The sequence below is a fragment of the Panthera tigris genome, chromosome C1 (genome assembly GCF_018350195.1).
Source record: "Panthera tigris isolate Pti1 chromosome C1, P.tigris_Pti1_mat1.1, whole genome shotgun sequence".
NCBI lineage: Eukaryota > Metazoa > Chordata > Mammalia > Carnivora > Felidae > Panthera > Panthera tigris.
The window spans coordinates 47,873,999-47,892,831 of NC_056667.1; the positions used below are offsets into that span (position 1 = coordinate 47,873,999).

The 18,833-nt window shown below is 41.9% G+C and overlaps 1 protein-coding gene across 8 annotated transcripts in view; it reads left to right on the forward strand.

Annotated features, from left to right (window-relative positions):
* Positions 1–736: 736 nt before the first annotated feature.
* Positions 737–18,833, forward strand: part of FGGY (FGGY carbohydrate kinase domain containing) — a 417,204-nt gene continuing 399,107 nt past the window's right edge. For 4 of the 8 annotated variants that reach the window (XM_042997390.1, XM_042997395.1, XM_042997396.1 and 1 more), the window contains exons 1-2: positions 737–821; positions 15,644–15,770. The gene's annotated coding sequence lies outside the window, so the exon portion shown is untranslated. Of the gene's footprint in view, positions 822–908; positions 1,052–5,553; positions 5,712–15,643; positions 15,771–17,692; positions 17,863–18,833 lie in introns of those variants that run through there. The other 4 variants (XM_042997392.1, XM_042997391.1, XM_042997393.1 and 1 more) reach the window with 4 other exon arrangements.

Here is an 18,833-nt window from a genome sequence, read left to right on the forward strand (position 1 = left end):
AAGGGTTTGGAATCAGCGGCTTGCTGAACCATCTTCCAAATCTTCAGTCCCATCAGCCTGGGAACCTACTTTTTGAAGGGAAACAGCTCAGATTAGAGCCCAAATTGGAATTCTCTGTCTGGTTCTCTAGCAGCTAGCTGTGTGTTTCAGAACAAGCTAAAAAACAGATGACTCTTGCATCTGTAAACAGGGGCGAATACCGCCTAGTTTATTGGAAAGGCAAGAACTGTGAGGTTTAAATGAATTGGGTGTGTCTAGGGCCCACACATTGTAACTTCTGCACAGGCAGGGCCTATCTGCTTTGAGGATTTAAAGACTGTGACACCACTTCAGAGGGTTGGCCAGAGGATTACACGGATAAATTCCTGCAAAGTATCAGAAAGAGGACCTGGCACAAAGCAAGCATTCAGTAATTATTATTAATATATTATTATTATTAATGACATCCTCCTACAACGGTCAGTAAATTGCATTCAGTAAATGGTTGAGAAGCGGTTATAAGATGCGGATCTTCCACACCCAAGCGTCAGAGGCTGCGAAGAGTGTGCAGAGGACCTCCTTGCCTTTTTAAAAAGTCCCTAAGGCCCGTGGAGCCGGGGCGAGGCTTCGGAGGCGGGGGCGGGCACAAGCGGGCCAATCCTCGGCCCGGTTCAAAGGGCCAATCAGGGGGGGTTTTACAGGGGCCGCGTCCGGCGGGGGCGGGGCCGGGGGCGGGGCGCAGCCGCAGCCACTCTCTGGGACCGCTCTGCACGCGCGCGGTGCCGTTCCGCACGGCAACCTGCAGAGCCCCGCTAGCTAAAATCTAATTTCAGATTGGACAAGTAAGTGACCCTCCTCCCAGTCCCACGTGTGCAGCAGGGGCTTTTGCAGGCGCGCAGGCTCGTAGCGCCCACGTTCTCCAACCCGAGAGCTCACCCGGCCCAAGCCTCCCCCACCTTTTCCGCAGTCGCCGCCCCTTCCTCTTGGTCTTCCTTCTCCTGCCGCTTAAGTCTCAAGCTAGCAGGGCCTCCGCCCCCCGGGATGCTGTTGAGTTCCCTGTGCCCTCTCCTGGGTGAGGCGGCTGGCCCGTCGAGAGAAGGGTCGGCCTTTACTGCATCCCCAAGGCTGTCTATGATATGTCGGGAACCCGGGGTCCTCTGCCATCTCCGACCAGTTAACTGTGTTCACGCTCTCTATATTTTAGTCACTCCCTCCCGCCCCCGGACCCCTATTTTAGGATATTTTTTCCTGAACAGTTTTGAGTTTTTAATACAAATCTGACTGCCTAAGACATTTTAAAGGCCAGTGCTGCTTGTAACTTCAAACGCTTTCAGCAGCTTGTGATAACGTTTAAGGTGCATTTTAGTTGTGATGGTATAATGCTGTTTGGTTACAGTCAGCCTGGTAGGAAAGGCCTAATGTTATCCTTGCTTTTTAATTCATTTCCCTTCTTTTAAGGATTGGCAAGATGTAAAATGGTGAATTTCCCTAATCATTGGCTATTTTCCACGAAAGCACTTCTTAGGTCTTAACTAATAGTGTCCCTAACTTAAAGGGTCAGTCACTACCAAAACATGGAACAGCATTAGGTTAATTTTTTAAAATAGGAGATCTGGAGGGAGGAAGTGATTACACTTTTGAATTGTAAATCAGTGAGAAAGAAGGCCGGTCTTCTCTTGGTTTGTGGCTATTATACAGATGGTAGAGTTTTGCTTTGTTTTGTTTTTGCTTGCTTTTCTTTTTTTATGGTCCACCAAATATATATCCTGATTTTTTACTTTTTATGGTTCCCAGCTGGGTCTTGCAGCCTTTCGACTGCCTCCTGGTCTTCTGGGAGTCTCCTGTTAATGAGGCCCTCTGCCTGGCTCTTGACCTGATGATCACTGGCCTGGCTGTTGGAGGGATCAGCTGAGGAGGCCGTGTGAGTGGGAGGCCCAGAGGATCGTTGATTAAGGATGATAAGGGAAAGACCAGAGAGGGTGAGAAGGGCCTTGTGATTGATTTTGAGGGGAAGTGAGCTTGGGAGCCTCCCTTGCTGGATTTGGAAATCAAAACATGCGTATTGGGAGAAGGGAATAATCCTGAGGGTGGAGATCTGTATCTTTCTGGATGAAAGTAAGAAGTTTACTGGGAGGAGACTGGGCCTTCTTCCAGGCTGTGTTAATTTTTGCTGTGGACCTTGTCTTTTCCTGGAATCTGGTTCCCTTTCCCTAACCTTTCACTTAGTTCAAAAATCACAGTCAATTACCAGCTGGTTTTGAAAACAGTTTAGAGGTAATGAATCTTGCCCAGCCGGAATAGGGACCACCCCCCCCCCCCCCCCCAGCTCCCTCCAGGGGATTTGAAATAATTATTTTACGAGAATGTACTGCAGAGATCATTTAACCTCATCTGCCCATCTCTTTATACGGAGAAATACAGAATCAACCCAGGTGGTGGTATAAGGGTCATCCAAACCAGTTCTTCCATTCATTCATTTGTTCACTAATGGTGTGGCATGTATTCTGGGCCTGGTACTGTGGTAGGCTCTGGGTAGGTAAAGATGAACAAGGTTTGGTCTCTGCTTCCAACTTTCACTCAGTCTGCTTATTATATCTAGTCTAATGAGGGAGATCATATGATTCTGAGATTAGTGTTGCGGCAGGGTATGAGGAAGATGCTGGTAATTGACTGTGATTTGAACTAAGTGGAGAGAAGGGCAAATGGCCTAATGTGGGGTTTCGTGGAAGGCTTCCCAGAGGAGATCATACTCGAGCTGAGTGACAGAGCCTCAGTATGAGTGGGCTGGAGAGAGACAAAAGGGAAGGGGATTATTTGACTTGGGAACAGCGTGTGCAAAACTATATAAACCTGGCACATTGTTGACTCGTATGGCTGGATAGGAAAGGGTGAGGTGGGAAATCACCAGAAAGGAGGCTTCGGAAGGGGAAAAGGTCAGATTGGGGAGGGTCAGGTAAGTCATATTAAGGGAGTTTGAAGCCTATCTCCAGAGCAACCAGGAGCTGTTGAAGTGATACAGATTGGTGTTTTAGAAAGTTAATTCTGGCCTCAGGGTGGAGAGAGGCTTTTATAATACAGGTGAGAGATGGGTTAGGGTGATAGTTCTGGACTGGAGAGGGAGAGAGAATACAGTTGACCCTCAAACGATACAGGTTTGAACGCAGATGCACTTATACGTGGAATTTTTACAGTACTGTAAATGTATTTTCTCTCAAGATTTTCTTAACATTTCCTTTAGCTAAATTCATTGTGAGAATACAGTATATAAGAATACAGTATATAACACACAAAATATGTGTTAATTGATTGTTTATATTTTTGATAAGATTTCTCATCAACGCTAGGCTATTAGAAAGTTAAGTTTTGGGGGAGTCAAAAGTTGTGAACAGATTTTTATGTCGCGGCAGGTCAGTGCCCCTTACCCCTGCATTGTACAAAGGTTGGCTGTGGAATGGTTAGGAATTAACAGCAATTGGATGTAGGGAATGGGAAAGGAGGGAGCAGTTACAGTGCTGTCAGGGAAAAGGCTTTCCCAACTGGGGTATTTTTCAACAGCTTTATTGAGGTATGCTTGACATATAATAAACTGTATATATTTAAAATATCTAATAGATGTTTTGACGTGTGTCTGGGTCTGTGAAACCATCATCACAAGTAAGATAAAGAACATCTCTAACATCCATAAAGATTACTTGTGCTCCTGTGTAATCCCTTCCTTCCTGGTTCTCCCAACCCACCCCCCCCAGCAACCAGTGATCTGCTTTCTGTCAGTATAGATTATTTAATATTATTTTAGGATTTTATCTGTGGGGTCATACAATACGTATCTTTTTTGCATGTTGGCTTTTACTTAGCTTAATCATGTTGAGATTCATCCATGTTGAGCATGCACACTTCATTTGGTGCATTGCACGAATATACTGTACTTTATCTATTTACCTGTTGGTGGGTATTTGGATTATGGGCTGCTTTTTGGCTACCACAAATAAAGGTGCTAGGACTATTCATATCCATGCCTTTGAATGGGCCTATTCTTTGATTTCTCTTGGTTAAATACCTAGAAGGAGGATGGCTAGTTCACATGGTAGGTGTCTGTTTAACTTTTTAAAAAGCTGTATTTCAGAGCGATTGTGCCTTTTTGCATTGCCTTCAGTGGTGCATGAAACTTCCGGTTTCTCCAGCACTTGGTGTGGTCACTCGTTTTAATTTTAACAATTCTGATAACATGGAGTCCTCTATCAGGGAGTTTTAACGTACATTTCCCTAATGAATAATAATTTCAAGCTTCTTATCATGTGCTTACTTGCCCATATATGTATCATATATCTTCTTGGGTGAAGTGTTTGTGAAATCTTGTGTTCACTTGTAAAAAATGAGCCGTTTATTTTCTTACTGAGTTTTGAGAGCTTTTGTATACTCATTGCAAGTTCTTTATGTCACTTGTATGTACAAATATTTTCTCCCATTTTGTGGCTTGTTTTTTCATATATTTTTAAGCTTATTTATGAGAGAGCGAGAGAGAGACACAAAATACAAGGGAGAGTGGCAGAGAGAGAATGGGAGAAAGAGAATCCCAAGCAGAACCCCACTGACATGGGGCTTGAACTCATGAACTGTATGTAAGATCATGACCTGAACCAAAATCAAGAGTTAGATGTTTAACTGACTGAGCCACCCAGCCACCTCTAGTCTCTTCATTTTCTTAACCGTGTCTTTTCATAAGCAGAGTTCCCAATTTTGATGAAGTCTAATTTGTGAATTTATAACTTTGATGGTGACTCTTTTATCAATTTATTATTTTATGGGTCGTGGTTTTAGTAATTTTATGTAAGAAGTCATGCCTAGCCAGGACTCTCATTTTCTCCTATTTTTTTTTTTTTTTTAATGTTTATTTATTCTTGAGAGACAGAGACAGGGACAGAGCATGAATGGGAGAGGGTTTTGGAGAGAGAGGGAGACACAGAATCCGAAGCACCCTCCAGACTCCAGGCTGTCAGCACAGAGCGTGATGTGGGCTCAAACTCACGAACCGTGAGATCATGAACTGAGCTGGAGTGGGCCACTCAGCCGTCTGAGCCACCCAGGTGCCCCTCTCCTATTTTTTTAAAGAAGCTTCGTTGTTTTGGTTTTACGTTAAATCCACAATCTATTTTCAATTAATCTATAGCATCAGATATGAAACAAAGTTAATTTTTTCATGTATGTCATTAATTGTTCCACTACCATTTGCTGAAAAGCCTATCCTTTCTCCATTGACTTGCCTTTGCTCCTTTGGTTAAAATCAATTGACTGTGTATATGTGGAGGCCCATTTCTGGATGTTTTGTTTTGTTCCGTTGTTCTCTTTGGCTGTTTTAATGCCCAATACTGCATAGTTTTGATGACTATAGTTTCGTAATAATATGATAGGAAAAGATAGGATTCAGTAGGCAGAGAGGGAAAGATGATCTGAGGTCCCTGGGTGGGGAAAAACACATATTTTGGAACAATTCTGGGAGTGGCTGACTACAATAAACCCCCTCCGGCATAACGTTCCTCTGAAGAATGTAACAGACACCACCCACTCCCCCACCAGTTTCCCTCAGGAATTTGACAAAAGACCTAACTGAAAATAAGGAGTAGACCATAAAACATATGACCCACAAGGAATGATATGGCCATAGCCCTTATACAACGGAATCGAGCCAATCAGGAATGGACAACCCAGCACCTAGTGTTATCCAGCCAATAAAGGTAGGACCTGAGAAGGAACAAGGAGGAAGGGAAGGGTGGGTGTGTGACCAGAACCTTATTAAACAAGGACCCTGTTGTATAGTCCACAGGTATTCACCTTTGAACGCCCCCTCTCTGTAAAGACAGCTTTCCTACCTCTTGCTTTCTAATCTTAGACTCCAATAAACTTTGCCTGCTGCTCATTCTATGTCCACCTGTGCATTCTTTGAAGTGGCCAGACAACGGATCCAGGTATTGAGGTAAAAAATCTTGCAACAGTAAGTATTGAAGCCAGGTAGTATAGGTGGATTTTGAAGTACATCTTCAAAAGTTGCTTTGGTTTTTTTAGGTGATTAGATTTCCGTATTGATTTTACAGCCATTTTGTCAGTTTCACAAAAAAGACCTATTTAGATTTAAGTTAGAACGACATTAAATCTCTACATTAATTTGGGAGCAAATTGACATCTTAACAATTGAGTGTTCTAACCCATGGTTCGTATATCTGTTTATTTAGGTCTTCCTTAATTTTTCTCAGTGTTTTGTACCTTTCAGTAGGTAGATCTTGCACATCTTTGTCAGGTTATCTGTAGGTATCCTATTTTTTTGATGCTATTGAAATGAAATTATCTTTTAAATTTTATCTTCCAGTTTGTTGCTGCTTGTGTATTGGTCACGTATCCTGCAATCTTGCTAAACTCCTTTTCAGTTCTAATAGCCTTTTTTGTGGATGCCATCAGATACTCTATGTAGGTGATCATGTTATCTGTGAATAAAGACAGTTTTACTTTCTTCCTTTCAATGTGGGTGCCTTTTATTTCTTTTTCTTGCTATAGTGCACTGGCTAGAATCTCTACTCCGTGTTGCATGGAAGTGACATCTTCTTTCTGATCTTTCTTAGGGAGAAACATTCATTTTTTCATCATTAACTATGATGTATGATATTAGTTGAATAGTTTTTATAGTAGGTTTTTATCAGGTTTAGGAAGTTTCAGTCTGTTCCTATTTTGCTGAGACATGTTGAAATTTTTGTTTTTGTTTTTGTCTTTAACTGAAGAATGAATTTTTTTTTTTGGTCAGGTGTTCTTTTCTGTAACTATTAAGACTTTTTTTTTTTTTTTTAAAGAATCTTAATATGATGAATTACATTCACCGATTTTTTTTTTTTTTTTTTGAACGTTAGACCTTGTATTCCTGAGATAAATCCCACTTGGTCAGGACCTATTATCCTTTTTATAGTTAGTTGGATTCTATTTGCTAAAATTTTAAGAATTTCTCCATTTATGTTAATGATAAATATTGATACAGTTTTCTTTCCTTGTGTTGTCTTTTAAGTTTTGTTATCAAGATAATTCTGGTCTAAAAAATGAGTTGGAAAGTATTTCCTCCAATTCAGTTTTTTGGAAGAGCTTGTATAGAATATTATTTCTTCCTTAAATGTTTGGTAGAATTCACCAATGAAGATGTCTAGAGTTCTTTTTGTTTTTGGTTTTCTGTCAAGAAGAGGAAGAACTCAACTGATTTAATAATACAGGACTATTCAGATCATCTGCTTCTTTTTCAGTGAGGTTTGGTAGTTCCTATATTTTAAGGAATTTGTACATATCTTCTTAGTTGCTCATAATATTCCCTCATTATTTTGATATCTGTAGAATCTGTTGTGATTTCATCTCCCTCATTCCTGATACATAAAATCCTAATACTGGCATCTTTTCTCTTTATTTTCCTGGTTATTCTGTTTAGAAATGTATTAATTTGATTGGTCTTTTCAAAAAAACAGCTTTTGGTTTTATTTATTTTCTGTAGTCTTTTTTTTAAACTTCTTGATTTTTCCTCTGACATTTATTATTTGTTCTGCTAGCTTTGGGTTCCTTTTATTCTTCTCTAATTTCTTAAGATGGAAATTGAGTTATTTATTTGAGGCAACTTTTCTATTACATGCTTACGACACTATAGATTTATTGCATCAAGTGCATCCTACCACTTCTGCTATATTTTTATTTTCATTCAGTTAAAATACTTTATATTTTTTAAATGTATTCTTTGATCCGTGTGTTAGAAGTGTTATTCAGTTTCCAAATATTTGAGGACTTTCCACTTATCTTTTAATTATTGATTTATAATTTAATTCCATTGTGGTCATAGAAGGTACTTTGTAGGAGTTGAATTCTTTTAACTTCTTGAGACTATTTTTTGGCCCAGAATATGGTCTGTCTTGGTAAATGTTTGATGTGAACTTAAAGTATGTGTGTTCTGCCCTTTTTTGGATAGAGTGCTTTTTACTTATCAATATATCAGCTTTGCTGACTACTGTATATTACATCCTTGCTGATTTTGTGTCAACTTACTCCATCATTGAGAGAATTACCGAGAGAATGGTGTTAGAATCTCTGAGGATAATTATGGATATATGCATTTCTCTTTGCATCTCTATCACATTTTGCTTTATGTATTCGGATGCACTGTTATTAGATGTGTTAATACTTAGGATTGTTAGGTTATCTTGGTGAATCATCCCCGTTATTATTTCTTAGTTTCTGGGAATATTCTTGACTCTGAAATATACTTAGTTATTAGACCTGTAGTGTTTTTGCTTTAAAATCTACTTAGTGTGATAATGATTTAGCTTTCTTTTGAATGCTCTGTTGTTGCATATCTTTTTCTTCTTTTTACTTTTAACCTGTGTGTTTCTTATATTTAAAATGGGTTTCTTATAGGCAGCATATAGTTGGACTGGATGACGAAGTGAGGCCTGCTAATTTCTGCCTTTTAATTGGAGTATTTAGACTATATTTAATATAAGTATTCATATGGTTTCTTTTAAATTTTTAAATGTACCCATCTAGCTTTTTCTTTTCATTTCTATTTGTTCCATCTGTTCTTTGTTCTTTTTACTCTTTTTCTGCCTTCTTTTGGGTTGTTTTTTTATAATTTCATTTTTTTCTCTCCTTTATTGGCTTACTAGGCATAGCTTTTTCTTTTGGTATTATTTTAATGGTTGCTTTAGGGTTTACAGAATACATCTTTAATTTATCAGAGTCAACTTTCAAGTGGGATTATACCACTTAACATATAATATAGGAACCCTGTAACAGTATGTTTATAATTCTTGCCTCCTAGCCTTTGTGCTACTGTTATTTTATATTGTACATTTTATATCTACATAGGTTTAAACCCCATGGTGTATGGTTATTATTTTAGTTTCAGGGAGTCAGTTATCTTTTTAAGACATTCAAGTAATTTTTTTTAAAGTTTATTTATTTATTTTGAGAGAGAGAGAATGAGTGAGTGAGGGGGCAGAGAAAGAGGGAGTGAGAGAATCCCAAGCAGTCTGTGCTGACAGCTGGGAGCCTGACATGGGGCTTGAACTCACCAGCCGTGATATCATGACCTGAGCCCAAATCAAGAGTTAGATGCTTAACTGACTGAGCCACTCAGGTGCCCCAGACATTCGACTAATTTTTAAAAAGCCTTTATATGTACCCACATAGTTCCCCGTGTGCTCTACATTCTGTTTTGTTTTATAGATGCAGATTTCCATGTGCTACCATTTTTTGCCTCGCTTCTTATGGTGCAGTTCTGCTAGTAATGAATTTTTTCATCATTGTTTGAGTTAGTCTTTATTAATGCTTCCGTTTTGAATTGTTTTTCCACAGGGTACAGAATTTTAGATAGAAAGTTTTTTTTTTTCAATACTTCAAAAATCTTACTCTGCTGTCTCCTAGCTTGCATTATTATTTCTGATGAGAAATCTGTTGTCCTTTCTATTTTTATTTCTTTCTTCTGTAATGTCATCTTCTTTAATAATCTTTATTATTTAATTATTTATTTATTTTGAGGGAGAGTGTGTGAAAGGGAGAAGGGCAGAGAGAGGGAGACAGAGGATCCAAAGCGGTCTCTGGGCTCGGAAAGTCCAATGCTGGGCTTGAACCTACGAACCATGAGATCATGACCTGACCCAAAGTTGGATGCTTAAACTGACTGAGCCAGCCAGGTGCCCCCGTATTTTTTTTTTTTTTTTCTTTTGGGCGATTGTCACCTCCCCTCCCCCCAAGCTGCTTTTAAGATTTTCTGTATCATTGGTTTTGAACAATTTGAATCTGATGTTGTCTTGGTTCAGTTTTCTTCATATTTCTTTTATTTGGGGTTCATTGGTATTCTTGAATCTGTGAGTTTGTAGTTTTCATCAAATTTGAAATGTTTGTGACCATTGGGTCTTCAAATATTGTTCCTGACCCCTTCTCTGTGCTCTGCCTCAGGGATTCCCGTTTCACATATATTGTACCACTTGTAGTTTTTCCACAGCTCACTGATACTCTGTCTATTTTTTAAGAATCTTTTCTCTCTGTTCATGGTTAGTGTCTTATTGTTGTGTCTTGAAGGTCACTCATCTTTTCTTCAGTATTGTCCAATTCTATACAGTAAGTTTTTCATCTCAGATATCCTAGTTGTCATTTTTAGCATTTCAGCCTACAGTTGCTTCATCTTCCATTTCTGAACTTTCAAGTTCAATCTCTCGCCTAGCTTTCTGACATACGAGATACAGGAATCATAGCTATTTTAATATCTGTGTATACTAATTCTGTCCAGTGTGTCAGTGTGAGGTCACTGCCCATTGATTTTTCTCATTTTGGATAGTATTTTCTTGTATCTTTGCATGCCTGGTAAATTTTGATTGAACACCAGGCATTGTGTATTTTACCTTGTTTTGTGCTAGATAGTTTTGTATTTTTATAAATACACTTGAACTTTGTTCTGGGGTATGAGTGAGGTATTTGCAAACCATTGGATTCTTCTGAGTCTTGCCCTAAGCTTTGTTAGGTGGGACCAGGGTTAATTCTTCTTCACTGCTGAGGTGAAACCCTTCTACTCTACTTAGTACCCTGTGAATTACGTTTTTCCACTCTGGCTGGTGTCAGTGGGCACTATTCATGGCCCCGTGTGAAGTACACCAATTCTGGGAGATTCTGGCGCAAATGGTTTCCTCACACGCATGTGGTGTTTGGTACTCTCCTGAATACTTGAGGAGCACCCTTTGTAGTTCTCTGGAATTCTCCCTCTGTGTAACTCTCTCTTTTCTTGTACTCTGCCCTAAGAAATGTAGCTTCCTGTTGTCCACAGACTCCTAGCTCTGTTTCCTCAATGCTGGCAGACTGCAGGGCTTGGCCTGGATTTCCTCTTCCTGTACCATGGTCCCACACATTAAGCTTCAGCGATTTCAGGACATTTCATTTTCCCTCCCCTTTCTGGGCTCACTGTACTTTCTTGCCTTAATGTTCAGTGTCCTGAGAACCCTCATTTCCTATATATGTATATTTTTAAAGTAGTTTTTGATGGGAGGGTAAATATGGTTCCTGTTACTTCATCTTGGCTAGCAGTGGAGGTCTTCAACTGGAATTTCTGAAGAAAATTTAAAGAAGGGACTATTTGAGGGTATGAGGAAGAGGTTTTGAAGTATCCAGGCACCAGTAATAACGGGACCACTTTTACTCCTTGATGTCTGAAAGGGCACAGTGCAGGAAGTAGATCAAAAGGAAATAGAAGACACCCTCCAATTAGGATAATTTTTTAGTAAAGGAACTATTTAGAGAGATGAGGGCAGCCTGAATCCATGGGGCTGAGAAAGTAGGATTGTTCTGTCCTATGTAAAGGGGTTAGGAGAGGAATGTTACCAGAACCCAAAAGGAAAAACTGTGCAGAAATCTGCCTTGAGAGGCCTTGTTACCTTTGTTCAAGAGATGCAGGTTGTTCGGTCCAAGGGAGCCTGGACCTTACTCTCCTTCCTTCTTGACGCCTTTTGCTACTGCTCTCCATTGTCCAAACCCAAGTAGAAGACAGACGGTTGGGCGCCTGGAGATCCAGACTGTAGCCCTGGGACAGAGGGTAGGCAGAAAAGGATTGAGTGTATGGTAGGGGGGGCAGGCAGGCTGAGAATAACGTGCATAGGAGTCATAACCTATAGATGCCTGGCAAACAGTCAGCATGGTTGGTGGTGCTGCTCACTGAGAGACAGGAGAGAAGGAATAGTATGTCTGGGAGAAGTAGGTTTGATGTGTGAGGGGGGAAATGATGAGATTTCCTTCCCAAACTAGGAATACTTTTCCCAGGAGACTCCTCTATAACATCCTCCCCCCACCCCCCTGCCCCACCCCCGCCACCTTTGCCTTCATCATCTTAAATTATTGAGGAGGCTCTTACCAACATGGAGGAAGCAGACTTCATACAGCAGGTACCTATACAGTGATACACGGTGATGTACGTGCGGGGTGGCTTTAGGGAGAGTAGGGCGATGAGGTAGAAATCATTCAGGCTCAGTGTATTACCAGTCCCTTGGCCATCTGGAGTCAGGCCTCCGTTATAGCAAAGTCTGTTGCAGACCAGGCTGACAGCCGAGGAGCTTGTGTTCTGCTAAACCAGCCACAGGATGGAGAGATTAAGAAGACTCAGTTACTGGTGGGTTGTGGGAGACGAAGAATGAGATGAAGACTGTGTAAAGTCAAGAGTGATTTCAACAGACAAGTCTCAGTGTATGTCGTTCACGGAATTCTGGGATGGTAGAACTACTGGCCAACTTTGAGGTTAGAATGAGGCTACTGTTAGGACGTTTAAAAGTATTCGGTGACCTGGTGGAAGGGGCATAGGACTGAAGTCCTTCTCTGATTTTTACTGGTTCTGTGACGGTGGCCAAGTGACCTTACTGCACAGAACCTTAGTTCCCCCATTTCTAAGTATGGATCCCTCCAGGGTTGGGAAAATTAGCAGGGTCACGTCATAATGTGCACAGATACTGTGCTTGGCAAAGAGTAAGCCCTCATGAGATCCAAGGTGAGGATTGGCTCAAAATATAAGTATGTTTGGGAAACATTTGGATTCATGTGAAGATACATCTTGATAAAACAGTAGGAAGAGTAGGGTAGTTGACAAAGGCTCCCTCAGAGCCCTCCTTTGGAGACAGTTTGGGAACATATTCAAGCTCCCTTTCCCTTTTCTCTGGAACAAATTATTCTGCTCTTAGTGTAATTGGATATTGGGCCGCATGGGCCCTGATTTGTCCCAGTATATGTTGCATCCAGTGGGTCTCCAGGCAGGTTTCCATGTGCTGGTAGTACAGCTTACCTGCTCTCCATACAACATCACATGGAAACGTGAGTGTCTGAAGATCATTCTCATTAAACGTATCAAGTGCGCCTTATCCCTTTTATTTTAGAAAAAGCCATGGCATGGAGGAGCGCTTATAGGAACTGAAAACCTATAGTTTTGGAGGAAAGAAGACCAATAGGAAGTCACTAGAATCATCGTAAAGCATTTGAAAGGGATAGCTCCCCTGAAAGGAATTAGGTGGTTTGGATGATCCCACGGGACAAAAATGAGGTGTGGAGGATGGGAGCCACACAGAGCAAAGCTCCACTCACTATTAGGAAGATCTCTCTTGTTACTACAGTATTAGCTGCTCATTGTGAACATTCCGACAGCAGAGTGGGGAAGTTCAAAATGTCCTCCACGTTTCCACCACCTTTCTTTTCCCTAGGTGTCACTGCAGGAGGCGGGAGTTGGTGTGTGCTTCCTGAATCTCGTGTGTTAGGTCTTAGTACAGTACGTTGACCCTCAAACTGTCGCGTCTGTCAAGATCACCTGGAGGGCTTTTACAGTGCTGGCTGTGGAGTTGCACTCCCAGGGCTTCTGAAGCAGTAGATGTGGGCTGGAGGCTGAGAATTTGCATTTCGAGTGTTCCCTGGTGATGCTGATGCTGTTCTTCTGGAGACCACGGTTTTAGAACCACTGATGCTTTAAAAAAAAAAAAAATTTTTTTTAACATTTATTCATTTTTTGAGAGACAGAGAAAGATCCTGAGTGGGGGAGGGGCAGAGCGAGAGGGAGACACAGAATCCGAAGCAGGCTCCAGGCTCTGAGCTGTCAGCACGGAGCCTGACGTGGGGCTCGAACTCACAAACTGTGAGATCATGCCCTGTGCCGAAGTTGGACGCTTAACCCACTGAGCCACCCAGGCGCCCCAGTGATGCTCTGTCTTTAAGAAAAACAAAAAACAAAAAACAACAACAAAAAACTAGTACAAATGTAGTCTCTAAGAACTTGCTCTTTTATTTAATAACATACCATTAGCATTTTTCTTTAGCCCCTTTCTCATTGGTATTACTAGCTCCTTATGTATAAGTTTCAGTAAGTCCCCTATTAGTAAACATTTAATTTGTTTCCAGGGTTTTTGTGAGTGTGCTTTTGCCTTAACGAAAACACGTTGTAGTGTATATTTTTAATGTATATCTTTTAGGTGAGCCAATCCATCAATTCTTAGAAGTTAAACTGTAGGGGAGGGGTGCCTGGGTGGCTCAGTTGGTTAAGCCTCCGACTTCCGCTCAGGTCATGATCTCACGGTTCATGGGTTCAAAACCCCGTGCATGGGGCTCTGTGCTGACAGCTCAGAGCCTGGAGCCTGCTTCTGATTCTTTGTTTCCCTCTCTCTCTGCCCCTCCCCTGCTCGTGCTCTGTCTTTCTTGCTCTCTCAAAAATGAATAAACATTCAAAAACATTACCAAAAAAACCCTGTAGGGTAGAAGGGGAGATTTCAAAAATGGATAGATAGTGCCAGATGGTTCTAGAGAAGGCTGAACCCCTTACTCCCACTAAAAGTGTATGAAACTACCTATTTCCCCACACTCCTGCAGAAACAGGGTAATATCAAAGTTTTCTATTTTTGCCAACTTGTTACATGAGAATTTATGTTGTTTTGTTTTGCATTTCCTCCATTATTTTATTTGTGAGGCTGAGTGTTCGTGTGTGTTCATTGTATTTCTTTTTCTGTGAACTGCAAGTTTGTATTCTTTGCATCATAGGAGGAGGGAAGAGAATGAACACAGGTGCCAAACATTCATTTAAGGGATGGCTAGTAGCTCTTAGGGTTGTTGTATAGGGGGTTGAGATTGGGGAGAGGGGTAGGGAGGTAGGGAGGTGAGGTTAGAGAGGCAGGTGGGCACTAGAGCTTTGAGGTCCTTGGGGGCCAAATAAAGAGCTTGGGCTTTTTTGGGGCAGAAGCAGCATTGGTTCAGTCAGTAGTTTGAGTTTGTCCCATAGCTGTTGGTAATTTTGACAGGGCATGTTTGCGAAATGGCACCATCCAGCTCCCCAAGTGTAAAATCTGACCTTCAAATAACTCGTTCTTTATGCCTTTCACCTTGGACCTAAAATCCACTTGGTCATGCTTCATAAATAGGTAAACACAAGAAGAGGCCAAAGACCTCGGCTTCTGGCTGAGCATGGTCTCTGGAGGAAGGAGTTTTGGAAGATTGTGTTGGGGGAAGGGATTTTGTTTCTCTAGCTAATACTGCCCTGAGCCTTTCCTGAATTTGCTGACATCTGACAGCAGTCACTGAGGTTGGGGGTTCTTCTGTTGTTCTAATTTGAGTGACTTTTCTTGGAAACGCCTTGGATTTCAGCCAATATGCTAATGATAAGAGCCTTGCTTTGAAGGTCTGGTTAGTTCTGTAGAAAATCAGTTCATAGTTAATTATGTCAGCAAATCAACAGCCTCTTGGAGAAGAAAGTGACAGAGGGAGAGAAACTACATATATACTTAAATTATTCAGAACTCAGAGGTCAGGAATTCACGTTCCAAAAAGAAGAGTCCATGTAATAATAAATCCCTAAGTTTGTGTACAGTTTTCCCCGTTACGGGCTTAGCTTGGTAATTGGCATATCGAGGTTAAACTATAATAACTTTGCATTTATAATCAGGTGCCAGCCCTCACCCTCTTTCTGCCTGTTTTGCCATTTTTCTGCTTCCAGGTTCCTGGCATGGGAGTGTGAGACTGTTGGGCTCGCACTCTGAGTTTTAGTGAACTCAGTGTAAACTGGATTTGTGGAAGATAGACCGACTCAGATGAGAAAACCCCTTGTCCAAGTAATTTCTCCATCTTCTCTCCCCCCCCCCCCCCCATACAGGTGCCTGGTCAAGGAGGGAGATTGTCCTGAGGGAGAATCCGGGGGCCTCACACGGAAGACAGGCTTGCCGATCGTGCTTCTGGAACTCTCCAAGGGCAGAGTCCCTAGAGACTTTTTATTTTAAAAGGTATTTGACTCTAGTATACATTAAAAATCTTCCCTCTCCCCCACAACCCGGTACTTGCCCCGTTCCTAGGTTACCCTACACTGTGTTGCCAGTAGGCAGGTACTAGGAAGTAGCTAGTAGAACAAACAGTCCATTAGTATCTCACGTTTATTAGTGTAGCATTTATGGTGACATAGTGTTTCTGAATCAGAGCAGAGAGAAACCATTTCTAATGTTTGAGTGTCCCAGAAGATTTCACAGGATAAACAGACCCAGAAGGGCATTCTGAGTTTGCCCAGGATAAAGGCGCCTTGTATAGCATGGAAAGCCACGTTGTAGCAGGGACAGCAGCAAGAGCCCTGCTCTGGCTTGGACAAACTTGAATTTGAATACAGCCTCCTTCGTCTCCTGGTTTTGTGGCCATCCACTGGAGATCGATCCTCACAGAATTTCAGCATCCTCGTCTGTAAATGGAGACACAGCACATAACTTGGATGGGTGTTCTAAATGAGGTGTCCCCTCTCCCTTTCTGTGTGGAGAGAATAGCTTGGTGGGGCTTCATAAAAGGCTTCTAAGGAGTTGCTTTATCGGATCCCAGGGATTGAAAAGAAGAGAGAGTCAGCAGGGTTTTACAGAAGAGGATGTGGGAGATCCAAAGTTTCATCTGCTGTTAAGGCGGTGTTTGTTGTTGGAGTTTGAGGATGTCTTCTCATGAGTCAGATTTTCCGTCCATGATTTCTTTAGGACCTGTTCTGTGCATTTGTCCTCGACATGGTTGGATTTTGTATTTGTGTCGGCTGCTGTGTCCTGCCTTGTGTGGCTTGTGGAGGGTGGTGGTTTTGGTCATCATCCAGGACTGGCTCAGTTTTGATCCTGTGGCTGCCACATTGTGAGGCAGGCATGGGGGTTTGGTGAGTTCTGACTTTTTTTTCTGCCTTTGGGAATCCAACTTTGAGTTGAAAGAACAGCCAGCCTTTCTCCTGTCTGATTTAATACTTTACATCTCCTTGGATACCTGGGGCTTGTACTTAAACATGGGCTTAGTTCAGAACATGAAGACCCTCAGTATCCTGACAAATACTGACTTTCTGATCTCGTGGTTGGAGCAGTGATGCAAACAGCAAACTGGTACTTCGTCTTCCAACCATCATCTCCGCATTCTGTGGAGAAAGGTGGTGTTGGGATAGGACGCTTGGTCCCCAGCGTGTGGCGAGGGTTCCGGCAGCAGCAGGAAGCTGTTTTATTGCCTACGTGTGTTAGGTTTTGCTGGAAGCACAAACACCGGGAATAACTTGAGTCATCACCATTTGATTTTCAGAAATCAGATTCTTAGGTTAGATTGTCAGCTCTAAAGCCAGAGATCCTGTCTCTTTCAGCTGAAGAGTCCTAGTGTCCTGGCACAGAGAAAGTATTTAGCATTTGCTTCGTTTACTGGGATTTGAGCTGTTAGAGTGAGAACACCTGGGCAGGGGCGGGGTATATTGCAGGTGTCCAGAGGTGATCAGGTGTTGGAAGGGACATAATAATAGTCCTCACGATTGGAGCTCCTTACGGAGTGTGTGCCACACATCAGGTGCTATGCTAGTCACTTCAGTTATATAGTCTCAGTTAATCTCGTGAACATACTAGGAGATTGGAGCCATAGGAGACGGTTTTTCACCTTAAGAGGAAAATTGGCCACGAGCAACCTGTACTGTTTTCTCCCAGGGGTATTGTTGGTGAAACCACTAGGCATCCAGTTGTTATGAATTGCCAACTGTTATTATTGCCAAATGAGCTCTTTACTTCCCATCCGAAGCCTTTTTGCCATCTTACAGCATGCGAGACTCGTTTGAAGTGCTGTTCAGTTCTTTCTGTTAGAGGGCCAAAGTGGACAGGCATACTCATTGCTTATCTTTTTCTTTCCAAACTTACCAAGCGCCTGCTTGCAATTTGACTAACCAAATAAATAAATTGTGTGGAACTCATGTGCCTGAGCTCACAGCAGAGTCCAGAGATCAAAGTTGAAAGAGGGTATTGAGTTCCTTCTCAGATCCCTGGGACACTGTTTCTGTGGACACTGTCACCTAATTGATCCTGGTGGAGTGGCCTTTTTGAAGAAATAGGACTGAAGGTAAGCTCCTTCACTCTGGAGGATTGTAGTCATAGGAAACAATATTCTTGCTATTAGGTTGTATCGGGGAAAAGGAGGAGGAAAGATACAAGACAACCCCCAACTGAGGGGTTTTGGGCACAATATTTGTAGCCTTGACACCCTTCTTGGAATTACTGAAATAGTTTTGCAAAGAACTGCCTCCCATGTTCATGTCCCTCTTCCTTTTTCACGCTGCATTCGAACAACTTGCACATTTGTTGAAGAATCAGCCGTGAAGCCTGTGGTTTCCTGTGGCATATTTCTAATAATATTTATAGAAGCTATTATTTAATGAACCATCTAAATATTTATCATAGGAGCAGTCTTTTGATCATGAATCGGGGCTAAAAATGAGTCCCGTGCATACTGGGGGCTTGGGCAGGAGGCTCTTTCTGCCCTGTGGAGGATCTTGCAGACTGAGAAGTTAGGTGGCCCAGGACTTGTATCCAGTGCAACCTGAATTTCTCTCTTTTTCTTTCTCGTGGCCCCCACAGTCCATGTCCTCATTCTGCCTGCCTGTCACCCTCCCGGTAGCCCTAATAGTAATCAGAGTTTTTAGAGCATTCATCTTTGCCTAAAAGAATGAGATGGCACCAAAGTTCTGACCCCCAGCATTCATAAAGTGGGCTTTGCAGCCATTCCAGCACAGCCTCCGGTCCCAGCTCCTCAGGTTCTATGCTATGTGACGTTAAACAGACTAACTGCTGAGAATCTCAGTCTCCTTAACTGGAACATGGGCTCACACTGTCTGCCTCACGGGGTTGTTACAAGGATTGGATGGAATCACAAAATCATGTGGGTGATTTGCAGAGCAGAGCTTAATCATTGCTACTTGTTGCTACATTTGTTGTTGATACCGTGATTGAAGAAGTTAACAAAGAATTTTGTTTTTGGTTATTAGAGGTTGTTGTGGAAAGATCCCCACGCTTGCTGTAGAGGCTGAGGTTCAT